We start from the raw sequence: 19,125 nt of genomic DNA on the forward strand, positions 1-19,125 counted from the left end.
CACCGAGCAGCAGCAGCCGCAGCAGCCGGACCCGAGCAGTGGGAGAGCGCAGCGTCCCCTCCTCCGCCCACGATAGAAGCACTTCCAGCATCTGGATTTTCTGTAAGGAATCCAGGTGATCTCCCAGGGGAACCTGTTCCACAATGGATGGGGCTTTTGCTGCTTCCACGAGATCAGGTAGAGAGTCCTCATCCTCTTGACCATCTTCTGAAGTCAACCGACAGCTTGCTATCATTGGAATGTTCCGGTCATGGTACTCCTTAATCATATTCACATGGACAGTCTTTTGCCTTAGCCCCTGATCATCTAAAGCAAGAAGGTAATTGGTATCATTAAGTTTTCTGAGAACCCGGAAGGGACCCTCCCATGTGGTCTGCAGTTTATTCTGTCGATGGGGAACAATCATTAAGACTTGTTGTCCTTCTACAAACTCCCGATAGCGTGCTTTACGGTCATACCATGTCTTCTGTCTGGTTTGAGCCATACGCAAATGACTCTGGGCAAAACTAGCAAGTTGGGCCAGGGTTTCTCGCAGCTTTAGGACATAAGGGACAACAGGGGCTCCTGTATCTTCAACTTGACCCTCCCAGTATTCCTTGAGCAGGGTTAAGGGTCCTCGGACCTTTCTTCCATAGAGTAGTTCAAAGGGGGAGAACCCAGTGGACTTCTGGGGAACTTCCCGATAGGAAAACAAGAGATGGGGTAGGTACTTCTCCCAGTCTGAATCTCGGTCAGCATATTCTTCAGAGTGCCATTGAATAGTTCACAAAGTGCATTTGTTTGGGGATGATACGGGGTTGTTCGGATCGCTCGTACTCCACAGGTGCGCCACAGACACTGGACCAACTCTGACATGAACTGGGAGCCTTGGTCCGACAAGATCTCACTGGGGAATCCTACTCTGGTAAAAATAATAACCAAGGTTTCGGCCACCTTGGCTGCAGAAATACTTGACAAGGCCACGGCTTCTGGATATCGGGTGGCATAGTCCACAACAGTGAGAATGTACTGCTTTCCAGATTTACTTGGTTTAGCCAGAGGTCCAATGATATCAACAGCTACTCTTTGAAAGGGTTCTTCTATTATAGGGAGCGGTTGCAGGGGTGCCTTTGGGTGATCTCCGGGTCGCCCTCTACGCTGACATATGTCACAAGTTCGGCAGAAATGCGCCACTGCTTGGGAAATCCCCGGCCAATAAAAAGTTTGAGTCAATCGTCTCTCGGTGCGGGTTTTGCCTTGATGGCCAGCAGTAGGAATGTCATGAGCCAGGTGTAATAGGGGAATTCTGTACTTCTGAGGAACAATCAGCTGTTTGCTATAAGTCCAGGGCTTATCTAGGGAGTCGGCATTGGCAACCCGATACAGAAGTCCATTTTCTCTGATAATTCTTTCTCCGTTCTCCCCTAGCTGCCCTATTTCAGCTCGAGCTCTAAAACTAGCAAGGGTGGGGTCAGTCTCTACTTCTTGTCTAAACTGAACTTTATCCCAAGTGACATTCATATTATCCCCACAAGAAGAATCACTCACCGGCTGTAATGGCAGTTCTGGTGGCCTCATTTCCATGGATGGGTTGTACACGTAATAGTCCTTTTCAGAGTCCCAGAAATCCCACACAATCCACTGGCCGGCGAGATCTGTCCGCAGAATCAGATCTCGCTCCCTTCCTCTTCAAAGCTCAGCTCCCAACTGCACTTAGAAACAGGAGTGTATTGTCTGAGCTCGTGGGCCCGCCCCTCAAGGGTAGGGGTCTATGCAATGGTTGGGCCCACTAGAAGATTCTAGAAGGTTGGCTCCGAGATGTCTACAGGTTTGTGTAGTTGGCGATATCCACTGCTTACGAAACAATGGGAAGTTCCCCTGGCTGTGTGGACAAGAGATAATTGCATTATGGGCCCAGAGACACAGGAGATGGGGGGAAGGTATGGTTACTTACATCCCAAGACATTTCAAAGTGTTCAGTAAGTACAACCAAAGGAAAGTTACATCACATCCTGACATAGTATTACAGCAAATACAGTGAGAAGGTAAAATACATCACATGGCATCTTATACAAAAAATATGGGATGGAGAAAAGCACATACATCATGACAGGAGGGCAGAATGTACGGGCTCCTGGTGGTTGGAGGGCAGAATGTACGGGCTCCTGGTGTTTGGAGGGCAGAATGTATGGTTTCCTGGTGTTTGGAGAGCAGAATGTATGGGCTCCTGGTGGTTGGAGGGCAGAATGTACGGGCCCCTGGTAGTTGGAGGGCAGAATGTACGGGCTCCTGGTGGTTGGAGGGCAGAATGTACGGGCTCCTGATGGTTGGAGGGCAGAATGTACGGGCTCCTGGTGGTTGGAGGGCAGAATGTACGGGCTCCTGGTGGTTGGAGGGTAGAATGTACAGGCTCCTGGTGGTTGGAGGGCAGAATGCACAGGCTCCTGGTGGTTGGAGAGCAGAATGTACAGGCTCCTGATGGTTGGAGGGCAGAATGTACAGGCTCCAGGCACTTGCATAAATGTTGTTTAATAATTTGTTCAAAGATCTTTCCTGGATGGGAAGTCAGGCTCACAGGCCTGTAGTTCCCTGGTTCACCTTCTTCCCCTTTTTGAAGATAGGGACAACATTTGCTCTTCTCCAGTCTTCTGGAACTTCTCCTTTTCTCCAAGAATTTTCAAAAATTATGAAGAGTGGTTCTAATATTTCCTCTATCTCCTTCAGTGCTCTGGGGATTTGAATTCATTAATGTTAGCTGAGTATTCCCTCACTATCTCTTTGTTTATTGATGGCCTGGATTCTTCTAATCCTACAATAGAACGGTGAAGATCAGTTGATTTTACATTTACTTTTTCATAGAAAACAGATGCAAAATAACAATTTAAAAAGTTCGGCCTTCTCAACATCATTTTTTACAACTTCACAATTCTCATCCTGTAAAATTCCTATAACATCTTTGACTTTTCTTTTATTTTTGACATAACTCCAAATCCTTTTTTATTGCTTGTGACCTCTCTTGCTGCCTTATTTCATTATCAGCTATGGCTAATCTGATGTGTGCCCTGCAGGTTTTGCAGACTGTGTTATATTCTTCTTTAGATTTGCCTCCCTCTTTCCATTTAATAAACATTTCTTTCTTCCTTTTTAGCATGTGTTTAAGTTCTGTGTTCATCCAGCCTGATTTCCTTAAATGTTTCTTATTCTTCCCTCTTTTAGGGATTGTTAACAATTGGGCTTTGAGAATCTCATTTTTCAAGATGTCCCATCCTTCCTGGACATTTCTGTCCTTAAGGACATACGGCCATTGAGTCCCTGTGTTAAAAAATATACTCTTAAATATATTTTTCTTCAAATACGTAAAGCCGCATGAAAGAAAGAACTTCCAAAAATGTAAAGAAAATAAATGTATTTTATCTATTTAAAAATAGTTGCCAGAGTTCAGTTACAGAAAGGAAAAAATAATATACTTTGATGGCTTACGCAAAGAGTTCATTTAATCCATAATGATCAATGGGAAGTCTTTACCCATCTTTCTTTGGGTCCTGAACGGCAATGCAGGGGATGTCATCTCTTAGCGTGTCTTCATCTTTGCAGCCTCGAGTCTTCTCACAGCAGGCAATGTGGAGGAGCCCCCAGTAGCCCCCTCCATCGTGTATTATATACCAGCTGCTCAGTCCATATAGGGTGTTTAGTGGAACACAGTTGAATATAGTTCCATATTACGTAACCTTCTGGAAACTTCGGAAAGCTTCGGGAAGGATTTAAATATATCCTTCCATGCTCAACACTCAAGTATATTCAATATGGGCATTTTAATAATTATCCCTTATAAACTTTATTAATAACCTATGCCCTCCAACATAAACAGAACTATGAACGTATATGTCTTACTATGAAATATTTGATAACTAGATGTATTAATTTTAATGTTTTTACAAACCCCCCTTGAAGCGGGTGGAGTAACCCCGAAATTAATTAATACATCATTGAAATAACAAATCGTCTTTCCTTATTTGGCAATAACGGATTAATATCAATAATAATGATGAAGAATAATTAATTTGCATTATTCATGTAAGTTCAATAATATAATAATGTGGATTCATGTTATGACAGGCTGTGACTGATCAATCATATAAAAATGTATAAAACTATACTTCGCTAGACCTAAAAAGAAATGCAAAAACCAAATCCGGTCACCATATGATGTCCTCTGAGTTGATGTCCTCTTATCTCCGATGTAATCCGGCATAAACACAATCTCTTAGAAATAAATCCTTTGATAAAAATGAATGGTTACCAATTTAATACAGTCCCGTATTGCGTTTATCATCGTTAGATCAAAGTCCATAAACTTTATTCTTTATTACAAAGTCCATAGCCAATGTTGATAAACCACAGTTCATGAATGTAGAAGAATAGCAAAAGTCTTTGATGTCTGTGCAGTGCAATTTACATTAGTCACCTTTTATCCTCCATGCTGCCTGTTGTCAAATCCTTTTGGACAGATGTTAAGACGTTCTTGGTCAGCACGACAGGGGTTAACTTTAACACGTCATTGCTCTTCTTAGTAACTTTAGGGAGGTCTTAATGCACAGACCATGTGTCATTGTCCATCCTTGAACCAAAAGAGCACTATGTTTCTGAGATGCAAGCACAGTGAGTGTATTTTGTATGTTACACAGTCTTATTTGAGACGTTACCTTTTGGACCTTTTTGCAGAATCCCTTTTAACTTTAGAAAAAAAAATATAAAGTCGTTTTATCTTTTGTAATCTTGATTGAAGATTTCACTCCCTAATCTAAATACCAAATATGGCAATAACTATCACTAATAAATGTCACAGCGTATCATAACTTCTAATACTGTAATACCATGTCATTATTATTATCGTAGAAGTATTAATATGATTGATACTCAGAATGATAAAATACTGCATAATGGTATAGACGATAGTATTCTCTTGTAATGACCTTTTTTACCATTGGTGTATTACCCTTCCAAACCCATAGGTGGCAATGTGTTGAATGTAACCAAAATATAATATAAAGTATGAAATAATATAATGTGTACCTATAACATGTATCATATTATAAATATGAAAGGCAACAATGTGGCTTTTAGTTAGATCATTTGTAAATTATAAATCAAAGCAAATAACCTTTTAGAAAAGACTGGATGATACCATCAAAACACAATAATACCCATTATAAATTATTATTGATTAAAAATATAATATATATTATTTATAAATATAGGAAGGTAAACCTAGATGTACCTCGATCTTCCATCTTTATTACTCTAATTTAATTTATTTGATTTGTCTATTATTTATTAAATAACCTACTATAAGGAAATGTGTAACTATAAGTAATATTTCATCCTTATTGTGTTAACATATTAATATAAAAATAATGTATTACTAGGAAATAAACAATTGTATATATTGATGAAGGAAGTATCTTTTCTTCCAAAAAATGGAACTTTTCCCTTTTAATATGATTCATATTTAATAAAGTAATATTCTTATATTAGATATTACTGAACTAAATATTGAAGTGTTTTCTCAATTGAGATATTTAAAATCTGAAGAAAAAATAAAAATTGTAAAATTAAGATTTTAATTAAAAATGTGAATATTAAATAATAATTAATATAAAAATAGGAATAAAAGAAAAAATGAAAATTGGAATAAAAATAAAAAAATGAAATAAAAATAATACATAACCTTAATGTTACCAGTATCTTATAGGATTACCATAACTATGCATTATGATATACTTCAAATATATATTTTTTTTTTATTCCCAATTCTTCCTTTGTACTTGAAATATTAATTATTAAAGTATCCTGTAAACACATATATTTATCAAATATAAATGTGTGATTGAGACCAAACCTCCCCCTTACAATATCATGAAATATGATATTATAAAAATTACTATGTTTAGATTAAATTAAATTAAAATTTGTGTGGTATATCTTCAAGACCATATTATAAATATCACTTCCATATTTGAAAAGAAAAATGATTTTCAATCTATGTACCAATAAAAGAAGTGACTAACACAAAAGATATAAAAAAAAATCAAAACGTTATAACCTTATTCTAGAATGTAACTCTTCAGAATAAACCCTTAATAAAAAAGAATCCTAATATCTCTATACTAAAGAAATATGTCTAAGAATAACCTCGAAGTTAAAACAAAAATTCCCCTTTTTTTTTTTTCTCTCTCTCTCTGGATCCAAGTACTCTGACTTTAGCAGCTGCTCAAACAATCAATCATTCATAGACACATCTATACACACAAGACTGTCATGGTTCTTTAACATATACTTTCACATAAAAACATTGACGGACACAAATCCCTGTTTTCCCAATTATTCTATGCGCATTTCAAAGATTATGTTACTAAATTGAAGTACTTCTCGAAAAAAACAAATTCCAATGTATTACCTACTATACATATCACCATGAAACAAACATTTATTATTAGCTTTAGTACCAAGTCACATGCTCTGATACGTGCAAAGAACACCATTCCAAAACAGCAAGCAGTTTTACTACTCCAAAGCTCAGATTACATTTCTAATAACTCTATAGAAGATATATATATTCATAAAAGAAACGTTCAAGTATACTTCTCTGACCATTGGTACCTGAGAAAATAATAATTATTATCAATCATGCTTTCGCGAATTAACCTTACACAAGAAAATATATGTTACCTGATTGAGGACAAGAACATATGTAAAAAAAAATAAAAAGTTAATACTCCATCAATTTGCTTTACTGATAAATTCTGAGGGAAATAAAAGAATAAAATTATTATCATATTTATGATAAAAATGAAACACTTAAAATCCGTTACTTTCTCTTATTATTTTATTTTAAATATTATTGCTCATATACAGAGATCAAATTATTAATTTATAACGTTAAACTATCATTTTACTAAATGAAAATATGACCTTGATTTACTATCACTACTTTTAATATATATATATATATATATACATATATATATATGTATTGATTCACTGTATATGAATAAACATATTTCTCAAACAATAAAATTAATTTACCCAGAAATCCACTTCATTTAACTGAAGACCATACCTAATTTTTCCTTCAAAGATTCGATTTATTAGATTCCCTTTGAACTTATAGGAATCTCGGAACTTATGTAATTCAAGGTTTTTTCTTATATGAGAAAGAACGTCTCTCTCTGAAAGACCACCCAGCTGCCACTGGCTATGAAATTCTAACCCAGGGAGAGAATCTGCACAAGACACCTGTTTCTGTATTTCAAAGCTATTACTCATCATTTGTCCGGGATTTTCAATCCCAGTGACCGATCCCGTCACTGGTGACAAGGGTTTTTCCTGTGGAAAAAGACTTTTAGATGACAAAAATTGGGGTGGATTGTATGGTTTATAACACGTATGCATTTTCCTCCGAACTTCATATACCCTGTCCCAGAAATATCTGGATCTGGGAGACACTGTTGGTTTTTCACAAAAACTCTCCCTTTTTTGTATTGGTTTTTCAGAATTAATTAATTTCTGTTTTGATTGACTTTGGCGATTTCTAACAAAATCGATAAATGTCGTACATTCGAATAGGGACTTTTTATTTAATGCCACTGCACAGGCGGCATTGTCAAGGAAATTAAATTTCTTGATGAATAAACGTATCATTCCATCCAATCCCACATTTGGAATAACCGCCCTATACAAACGTTCAAAAACGGACATAAATGAGAACGTACTCTCATTCTGTTCAATTTGTAATTCTTTCAACATCTCATAGTTTGGATCAGATTCATTCCTTGCACAGAAGATGAGATTTTTCAGCCTTATGATATCGTTATCATTTGAACAATCAAATGTCTCATTGTCAGAAAACTTTTTTAATGCCAATTGTCTAAAGAAATGCTGAGGTAACCACATACGGAATAACTGATTCGTCTCACTATTGGTTAAATTTAACTTCTCGATGGAACTTTCAAATATCTCTGAATTTCTGCAAACATGTATTTTAGGATTATATGCGGGAATTAATTTGCATATGTCCAATAAATTTTTCCTAAGTGTAATCCCTAACTTAGCCTGTTCTATTTTTAGAAACTGATCGTCGCCATTTTCTCTCTCCACATGTCCTTTCTGCACGTGTCCCACTCTGGCTCCTCCCCCTTCTGGCTTCTCTACGTCATTTCCTGCTTCTTTCCCAGTGTCCTGAAAATGACCTTGATCACGTAGCACATGTCTGCCGCCATTATCAAGATTCTGATTTGCAAAATTACAGCCAACATTACAGTCAGAATTCACAATATCACTGACTGACATTCCAGGTTCTAAGCAGTCTTTGGATTTCTCTGTCACTGACTCTCCTGACCATTCAGGTTGTCTATTTCCACCATGTGACGGGGTGTACATCAGAGCAAAGAGAGACAACAGGCCGAGGATGATCCAACAGGTTTACTAACAGGAATACAGGAACAGCACACGACAAGTCCAAATAAAACAGATTCGGGGGCACCTCCCGATAATCCAAAGTGCCAGATCACAACGTAATAGTCCTTTTCAGAGTCCCAGAAATCCCACACAATCCACTGGACGGCGAGGTCTGTCCGCAGAATCAGATCTCGCTCCCTTCCTCTTCAAAAACTCAACTCCCAACTGCATTTAGAAACAGGAGTGAATTGTTTGAGCTCGTGGGCCCGCCCCTCAAGGGTAGGGGTCTATGCAATGGTTGGGCCCACTAGAAGATTCTAGAAGGTTGGCTCCGAGATGTCTACAGGTTTGTGTAGTTGGCGTTATCCACTGCTTACGAAACAATGAGAAGTTCCCCTGGCTGTGTGGACAAGAGATAATTGCATTATTGGCCCAGAGACACAGGAGATGGGGGGAAGGTATGGTTACTTACATCCCAAGACATTTCAAAGTGTTCAGTAAGTACAACCAAAGGAAAGTGACATCACATCCTGACATAGTATTACAGCAAATACAGTGAGAAGGTAAAATACATCATGACAATTCCTTCCCCTCCCAACTTGTGTACGTACTAGGGACCTCTACAGGTCGCTGGTTAAGTACACGCAGGCATGGCTGACAGGACTCAAGGCTCCTCTTGCCTGGACAGTCCATCTGCATTTTGGTGTTGGCTGCCCCTTCTATATTGTATGGTAAAGTTATAGGGCTGCAGAGCCAGGCTCCATCGCAGTAAGCGTCCATTGTCCCCAGAGACTCTGTTCAGCCAGGTGAGGGGATTGTGATCAGTAACCACAGTGAATTCCCGTCCATACAGATACGGCCGTAGTTTCTTAAGGGCCCACACTACAGCCAGACATTCCTTCTCAACAGTTGCATAGGCCACTTCTCGGTCCAGCAGTTTCCGGCTGAGATAGGCGATGGGATGCTCGTCCCCAGCTGCATTCACCTGGCTGAGGACAGCTCCCAGTCCATAAGCAGAGGCATCCGTTTGCACAATGAATCTCCTCTTGTAGTCTGGAGCAGCCAGGACAGGATCGCAGATCAAAGCATCCTTCAGCCGGTTAAAAGCCTCATCACAGGCTGGAGTCCAGATCACCAGCCGGGGCATTGTTTTCTTGGTCAGGTCGGTAAGAGGCTTGGCCACAGTACTGAAATGAGAAACAAATTTTCGGTAATAACTGGCAGTGCCCAGAAAAGCCATAACTTGTTTCTTAGTTTGGGGTACAGGCCAGTCTCTAATAGCCTGGATTTTGGCAGGCTCAGGTCGGAGCTTCCCTCCTCCCACTCTATGTCCTAGGTACTGGACTTCCCCCATCCCCAATTGGCATTTATCGGGTCGAATAGTTAGGCCGGCTGCAAGAATCAGGTCCAAAATAATGGCTACTTGATTCAGATGTTCCTCCCATGTGTGGCTGAAGACGGCGATATCATCCAAGTAGGCACAAGCAAAGTCATCACATCCCCGGAGGATCTGATCCACCATTCTCTGGAAGGTGGCCGGGGCATTTTTCATTCCAAAAGGCATGCTTAGAAATTCATACAGACCAAAGGGGGTTATAAAAGCGGACCGTTCTCTCCCTTCGTCCGTTAGAGGGATCTGCCAGTATCCCTTACTGAGATCCAAGGTAGTGACATATCGGGACCCAGCCAGTCGGTCTAGAAGTTCGTCAATACGAGGCATTGGGTAAGGATCGCTGACGGTATGGTCGTTTAGTCGCCGATAGTCCACACAAAATCGAGTACTCCCATCCTTCTTGGGTACTAACACCACAGGGGAGGCCCAAGGGCTATGGGAGGCCTGGATTACCCCAAGCTGTAACATCTCCTCCAGTTCGTGCTGCATGGTGTTTCGAACTGATTCAGGTACCCGGTAAGGAGCCAGTTGTATGGGATGGATGCCCTGAGTGTCCACATGATGTTGGGTGACGGTGGTTCGACCTGGTTGGGATGAGAAAGCAGCCCGTCTCTGTTGAAGCACTTCCAGCATCTGGATTTTCTGTAAGGAGTCCAGGTAATCTCCCAGGGGAACCTGTTCCACAGTGGATGGGGCTCTCGCTGCTTCCACGAGATCAGGTAGAGAGTCCTCATCCTCTTGACCATCTTCTGAAGCCAACCGACAGCTTGCTATCATTGGAATGTTCCGGTCATGGTACTCCTTAATCATATTCACATGGACAGTCTTTTGCCTTAGCCCCTGATCATCTAAAGCAAGAAGGTAATTGGTATCATTCAGTTTTCTGAGAACCCGGAAGGGACCCTCCCATGTGGTCTGCAGTTTATTCTGCCGATGGGGAACAATCATTAAGACTTGTTGTCCTTCTACAAACTCCCGATAGCGTGCGTTACGGTCATACCATGTCTTCTGTCTGGTTTGAGCCATACGCAAATGACTCTGTGCAAAACTAGCAAGTTGGGCCAAGGTTTCTCGCAGCTTTAGGACATAAGGGACAACAGGGGTTCCTGTATCTTCAACTTGCCCCTCCCAGTATTCCTTGAGCAGGGTTAAGGGTCCTCGGACCTTTCTTCCATAGAGTAGTTCAAAGGGGGAGAACCCAGTGGACTCCTGGGGAACTTCCCGATAGGCAAACAAGAGATGGGGTAGGTACTTCTCCCAGTCTGAATCTCGGTCCGTGAAGGCCCTCAGCATATTCTTCAGAGTGCCGTTGAATCGTTCACAAAGTCCATTTGTTTGGGGATGATACGGGGTCGTTCGGATCGCTCGTACTCCACAGGTGCGCCACAGACACTGGACCAACTCTGACATAAACTGGGAGCCTTGGTCCGACAAGATCTCACTGGGGAATCCTACTCTGGTAAAAATAATAACCAAGGCCTCGGTCACCTTGGCTGCAGAGATACTTGACAAGGCCACGGCTTCTGGATATCGGGTGGCGTAGTCCACAACAGTGAGAATGTACTGCTTTCCAGATACACTTGGTTTAGCCAGAGGTCCAATGATATCAACAGCTACTCTTTGAAAGGGTTCTTCTATTATAGGGAGCGGTTGCAGGGGTGCCTTTGGGTGATCTCCGGGTCGCCCTCTACGCTGACATATGTCACAAGTTCGGCAGAAATGCGCCACTGCTTGGGAAATCCCCGGCCAATAAAAAGTTTGAGTCAATCGTCTCTCGGTGCGGGTTTTGCCTTGATGGCCAGCCGTAGGAATGTCATGAGCCAGGTGTAATAGGGGAATTCTGTACTTCTGAGGAACAATCAGCTGTTTGCTATAAGTCCAGGGCTTATCTAGGGAGTCGGCATTGGCAACCCGATACAGAAGTCCATTTTCTCTGATAATTCTTTCTCCGTTTTCCCCTAGCTGCCCTATTTCAGCCCGAGTTCTAAAACTAGCAAGGGTGGGGTCAGTCTCTACTTCTTGTCTAAACTGAACTTTATCCCAAGTAACATTCATATTATCCCCACAAGAAGAATCACTCACCGGCTGTAATGGCAGTTCTGGTGGCCTCAGTTCCATGGATGGGTTGTACACGTCCACATGGGCTGCTCTCTTGGCTTGACTTCTGGTTACCGCACCGACAAAGTGGCAATGAAGATTCCCCACATCATTTCCTAGAAGAACGTCTGCAGGGAGGCCGCTCATCACACCGACCACACATTGTTTTGCCCCAAAGCCATAATCCAGGGTCACACTCGCTCTTGGAATATATCTCTGGGTACCTCCTGCCAGTTCAATGGCAATTCCTGGTCCCTTTTGAATTGCTTGTGGTTGAATTACTCGGGGATCGGCTATGGTGAGGAAAGCCCCAGTGTCACGGAAGCCAACAACTTTTTGGCCATCCAGCACGACCTCCTGTAGATGTTTGTCCTGAAGATCAGAAGAACAGGTGGCTGGAGCTCGCACCCCATAGACTCCGGGTAGGGGAGCCAGGATATCTGAGTCACTTGGCAAGTCATCAGGCACAGAATCCAGCTCTTCTCCTGGTGAAGGTGTCTGTAGGTAATGAACAGGCAAAGGCGGTCTGTAGCTGTTCTGTCTACGAACACCTGGACATTAGAATTGCATGTGCCCAGGCTGCCCACATCCATAACATCTGCGCTCTGGGATTCTTCCTCCGCGTCGTATTCCCAAAGGTGGAGCATGAGTAATGCGAGGCACAGTCACACGAAGGTCCCCATGAGTTGACGGTCTAGGGTGATGGTGAACATTGGGGCCAGAAGGACCAGGGGCCACCAGCGTTGGGGGGTTGGTGTTTTTTTTCTCACTGGGTAGTAGTTTTTTCCACTGAGGCTTGATGGTGAGAGCCTCATCAGCTAGAGCTGCAGCTTCCTCCACAGTGGCTGGTCTCCTTTCACGCACCCATTCCCGGATCTCAGCGGGGCACTTGAAGTAAAACTGCTCTTTTAGGAGGACCTGGAGGACGGTCTCCAAGGTTAAGGCCTCCTCTGCCTCCAACCAACGATGCCACAGATGTTTGAGTTTGTGGGCATACATCTTGAAGGACACTTCCTCATCACATGCTAGAGTACGGAACTGAGTCCTGTAAGTGTCTGGCGTTACAGCATAATGTTCTAGAATAGTCTGTTTAATATCCGCATACTCACAGTTCCACCGAGGGTCCATAGCTCTATAGGCTGCAGCAGCTCCACCCTCTAAGAGCCCAACCAGATGCCGGACGCGCTCCCTTTCTGGGACTTCCATTAATCGACACTGATGCTCAAAGTCCTGGAAGAAGCCCTCAATGTCACCAGCAGCCTCATTAAACTGCTTGAAGTCTTTGCGGGACACTCTGGGAAGTTCCCTCATGATGGGTGCTGGGGTTACAGTCTGTCTGGAACCTCTCGCGGCTTCCACAGCGAGCTGCTTATCCAGCAATGCCATCTCCTCCATCCTGCGCTCCTTCTCTTCAGCTCCACGCATGGCCTCCCTCTTATCTTCTATGGTGGCCTCATCTCCAAGCAGTGCCATCTTTTCCTTGTACCACACAACCCATTGACTTTTTTGGGTATTTACCTCCGGCTCCCGTCTTTGCTCCCCTTGCTGTGGAAATTGTTCCTCGGTGCCATCTTGCAGGCAAGCGTGTTCCAATGCCTCAATTAGTTGCTCCTTAGAGAGTCCTTTGTAGCCGACACCTAATTCACGGGCCTTTGTTTGTAGACTCGCCACAGTCCAGTTCCTGTATCCTGAGGTTCTGGTTTCAGACGTCGATTGGCTGTTGTCCTCCATTTCTTCTGCTCTGATCCCGCCGCTGCCACCAGTTTGTGACGGGGTGTACATCAGAGCAAAGAGAGACAACAGGCCGAGGATGATCCAACAGGTTTACTAACAGGAATACAGGAACAGCACACGACAAGTCCAAATAAAACAGATTCGGGGGCACCTCCCGATAATCCAAAGTGCCAGATCACAACGTAATAGTCCTTTTCAGAGTCCCAGAAATCCCACACAATCCACTGGACGGCGAGGTCTGTCCGCAGAATCAGATCTCGCTCCCTTCCTCTTCAAAAACTCAACTCCCAACTGCATTTAGAAACAGGAGTGAATTGTTTGAGCTCGTGGGCCCGCCCCTCAAGGGTAGGGGTCTATGCAATGGTTGGGCCCACTAGAAGATTCTAGAAGGTTGGCTCCGAGATGTCTACAGGTTTGTGTAGTTGGCGTTATCCACTGCTTACGAAACAATGAGAAGTTCCCCTGGCTGTGTGGACAAGAGATAATTGCATTATGGGCCCAGAGACACAGGAGATGGGGGGAAGGTATGGTTACTTACATCCCAAGACATTTCAAAGTGTTCAGTAAGTACAACCAAAGGAAAGTGACATCACATCCTGACATAGTATTACAGCAAATACAGTGAGAAGGTAAAATACATCATGACACACCATTTTTACACTTTTCTACGATTAACTTGTGAAAATCATAGACTAAATGACAGACATTTCTGATTTTCTGTTTCTCTCTATTAAAAGACCTTGCACATTCTATACGTGAATTCTCAAGTTCACACTCACCATAAAAGCGTAACCAAAGCTCCTCTACATTAGAAATATCTGAATAAGTGAACTGAAGTTTACTCTGCTTAACATATGAAGAGATAAAATCCATTTTCTTACCTGAAATGATCAGATGATCTGATGGATGATCCTCTAAGACTTGATTCACCTTACTCAGAAGGTCCAATACTTCTTATGGACTGACTTTATCTTTCTTACTCAAAAATACGTCAAAAGTTAACTTCTGTGGCTTTGTAAAAACTTTAAAGTTCATTAAAAAAACTTTCATGCAACTTGACTTATACGTATTTCCTAGGTTCTGCGTGATTTTTATAAATTGTCGATTCCTGATCCTTTGCAGGAGATACTTGAGATACCCCCCTTATGCAAAGTGAAGGAACAACAAAAAATGCAAAAAAAATGACGAATGGGTGGCTCACCAAAATGTTAAAAAATATACTCTTAAATATATTTTTCTTCAAATACGTAAAGCCGCATGAAAGAAAGAACTTCCAAAAATGTAAAGAAAATAAATGTATTTTATCTATTTAAAAATAGTTGCCAGAGTTCAGTTACAGAAAGGAAAAAATAATATACTTTGATGGCTTACGCAAAGAGTTCATTTAGTCCATAATGATCAATGGGAAGTCTTTACCCATCTTTCTTTGGGTCCTGAACGGCAATGCAGGGGATGTCATCTCTTAGCGTGTCTTCATCTTTGCAGCCTCGAGTCTTCTCACAGCAGGCAATGTGGAGGAGCCCCCAGTAGCCCCCTCCATCGTGTATTATATACCAGCTGCTCAGTCCATATAGGGTGTTTAGTGGAACACAGTTGAATATAGTTCCATATTACGTAACCTTCTGGAAACTTCGGAAAGCTTCGGGAAGGATTTAAATATATCCTTCCATGCTCAACACTCAAGTATATTCAATATGGGCATTTTAATAATTATCCCTTATAAACTTTATTAATAACCTATGCCCTCCAACATAAACAGAACTATGAACGTATATGTCTTACTATGAAATATTTGATAACTAGATGTATTAATTTTAATGTTTTTACACCCTGCTATCCTCTTTCTGAGTCCCTTAAAATCTGCCTTTCTGAAATCCAGCCTTGAAGTCTGAGTTTTCACTGGTCTTCCTCCTCTAGTTATCCAAAACTCTGATAGCATGGTCACTGCTTCCCAGGATCCAGCCACCCTTACCTCCTCTATGATAGCATGGTCACTGCTTCCCAGGGTCCCAGCCACCCTTACCTCATCTATGATAGCATGGTCACTGCTTCCCAGGGTCCCAGCCACCATTAGCTCCTCTATGATAGCATGGTCACTGCTTCCCAGGGTCCCAGCCACCCTTACCTCCTCTATGATAGCATGGTCACTGCTTCCCAGGGTCCCAGCCACCCTTACCTCTTCTATGATAGCATGGTCACTGCTTCCCAGGGTCCCAGCCACCCTTACCTCCTCTATGATGGCATGGTCACTGTGGAGACATGGGGCTCAGTGGGTGCTCTCGTCCACTAAAACTTTAGAAAGACAGCGTGGCTCAGGGCTCATCCCAACTGAACGCCGGCCTCCTTAACCATGGGCGTAACACTACTCAGACAACACAGGGTGAGGGAACCACAATAATTAGACTTTATTGGATCCCCAAACAATTAACGGCACATAGCACATAACCAGCAAAAAACACAAATGTAACAGGCAACAGAGTCTCACCCTTCCGCTGGCTCACCAGGGATTTAGAATGTCCTTGCCTCAGAGGTTCCAGGGCCGCTTACTCCAATCCAGCAGCACCCCGCTTTTGGCGGGCACCCACCGAGAAAGGAATAATGCCAGATTTAGGAAGCTGGCTGAGGTCTGCAAAGTCTGTAACAGGTGACTGAACTGTCCCAACCTGAGTGTCCTCCTTAGGTAGTCCTGGTATGATGATACAATCCTGGCAGCCGGAGTCAAAATCCCTAGGCCAGTGATGGCGAACCTGTGGCACTCCAGCTGTTGCAAAACTACAATTCCCATCATGTCTTCACAGCCAAAGCTTTTGCTTTGAATGGCCAGGCATGATGGGAATTGTAGTTTTGCAACAGCTGGAGTGCCACAGGTTCGCCATCACTGCCCTAGGCTGTGGATATGGTCTCCAACCGGAACCGGAGTCCCTAGATTGAAGTCATAAGATATCCTGATCCTCTAGTCAGCTCCAAAGAGCTTAGACTGGATCCTTCAGCATCCATCAACCTTCATCAACCCTGGTGGCTTCAAGAAGTCCCTTTTATAGCCATAACCTTCCCTTAGGATACACTGCGTCCTCATCGATTGGTTGGACAAGATTGCTTCTCCCATTGGATGAATTTCAAGCTGCATGGATAATGTTCATTTAAATGATGTGCATAGAAAGACTCAGTATATCTACATGGAGTCGGCAAGTCACCGACTAGACAATGGCTACTAAGGTAATTACATTATCAATACACAACTACAATACAATGATTACTGGAAAAGTATGGAGAGCAATAGCTAAGCAAACATGACTTAGCACACATAAGAACAATAGTCTGGCTGAATGTTAAGAAATTTTAACCCATGAGAGTCCATGTCGTCACAGTCACTGCTTCCCAGGGTCCCAGCCACCCTTACCTCCTCTATGATAGCATGGTCGCTGCTTCCCGGGGTCCCAGCCACCTTTACCTCCTCTATGATAGCATGGTCACTGCTTCCCAGGGTCCCAGCCACCATTAGCTCCTCTATGATAGCATGGTCACTGCTTCCCAGGGTCCCAGCCACCCTTACCTCCTCTATGATAGCATGTTCACTGCTTCCCAGGTTCCCAGCCACCCTTTCCTCCTCTATGATAGCATGGTCACTGCTTCCCAGGGTCCCAGTCACCCTTACCTCCTCTATGATAGCATGGTCGCTGCTTCCCAGGGTCCCAGCCACCCTTACCTCCTCTATAATAGCACGGTCACTGCTTCCCAGGGTCCCAGCCACCCTTACCTCCTCTATGATAGCATGGTCACTGCTTCCCAGGGTCCCAGCCACCCTTACCTCCTCTATGATAGCATGGTCGCTGCTTCCCAGAGTCCCAGCCACCCTTACCTCCTCTATGATAGCATGGTCACTGCTTCCCAGGGTCCCAGCCACCATTAGCTCCTCTATGATAGCATGGTCACTGCTTCCCAGGGTCCCAGCCCCATTAGCTCCTCTATGATAGCATGGTCACTGCTTCCCAGGGTCCCAGCCACCCCTACCTCCTCTATGATAGCATGGTCACTGCTTCCCAGGGTCCCAGCCACCCTTACCTCCTCTATGATAGCATGGTCACTGCTTCCCAGGGCCCCAGCCACCCTTACCTCCTCTATGATAGCATGGTCTCTGCTTCCCAGGGCCCCAGCCACCCTTACCTCCTCTATGATAGCATGGTCACTGCTTCCCAGGGTCCCAGCCACCCTTACCTCCTCTATGATAGCATGGTCACTGCTTCCCAGGGTCCCAGCCACCCTTACCTCCTCTATGATAGCATGGTCACTGCTTCCCAGGGTCCCAGCCACTCTTACCTCCTCTATGATAGCATGGTCACTGCTTCCCAGGGTCCCAGCCACCCTTACCTCCTCTATGATAGCATGGTCACTGCTTCCCAGGGTCCCAGCCACCCTTACCTCCTCTATGATAGCATGGTCACTGCTTCCCAGGGTCCCAGCCACCCTTACCTCCTCTATGATAGCATGGTCACTGCTTCCCAGGGCCCAGCCACCCTTACCTCCTCTATGATAGCATGGTCGCTGCTTCCCAGGGTCCCAGCCACTCTTACCTCCTCTATAATAGCACGGTCACTGCTTCCCAGGGTACCAGCCACCCTTACCTCCTCTATGATAGCATGGTCACTGCTTCCCAGGGTCCCAGCCACCCTTACCTCCTCTATGATAGCATGGTCGCTGCTTCCCAGGGTCCCAGCCACCCTTACCTCCTCTATGATAGCATGGTCACTGCTTCCCAGGGTCCCAGCCACCATTAGCTCCTCTATGATAGCATGGTCACTGCTTCCCAGGGTCCCAGCCACCATTAGCTCCTCTATGATAGCATGGTCACTGCTTCCCAGGGTCCCAGCCACCCCTACCTCCTCTATGATAGCATGGTCACTGCTTCCCAGGGTCCCAGCCACCCTTACCTCCTCTATGATAGCATGGTCACTGCTTCCCAGGGCCCCAGCCACCCTTACCTCCTCTATGATAGCATGGTCTCTGCTTCCCAGGGCCCCAGCCACCCTTACCTCCTCTATGATAGCATGGTCACTGCTTCCCAGGGTCACAGCCACCCTTACCTCCTCTATGATAGCATGGTCACTGCTTCCCAGGGTCCCAGCCACCCTTACCTCCTCTATGATAGCATGGTCACTGCTTCCCAGGGTCCCAGCCACCCTTACCTCCTCTATGATAGCATGGTCACTGCTTCCCAGGGTCCCAGCCACCCTTACCTCCTCTATGATAGCATGGTCACTGCTTCCCAGGGTCCCAGCCACCCTTTCCTCCTCTATGATAGCATGGTCACTGCTTCCCAGGGTCCCAGCCACCCTTACCTCCTCTATGATAGCATGGTCACTGCTTCCCAGGGCCTAGCCACCCTTACCTCCTCTATGATAGCATGGTCACTGCTTCCCAGGGTCCCAGCCACCCTTACCTCCTCTATGATGGCATGGTCACTGCTT

Source organism: Anomaloglossus baeobatrachus, chromosome 2 (genome assembly GCF_048569485.1).
Source record: "Anomaloglossus baeobatrachus isolate aAnoBae1 chromosome 2, aAnoBae1.hap1, whole genome shotgun sequence".
Taxonomy (NCBI): domain Eukaryota; kingdom Metazoa; phylum Chordata; class Amphibia; order Anura; family Aromobatidae; genus Anomaloglossus; species Anomaloglossus baeobatrachus.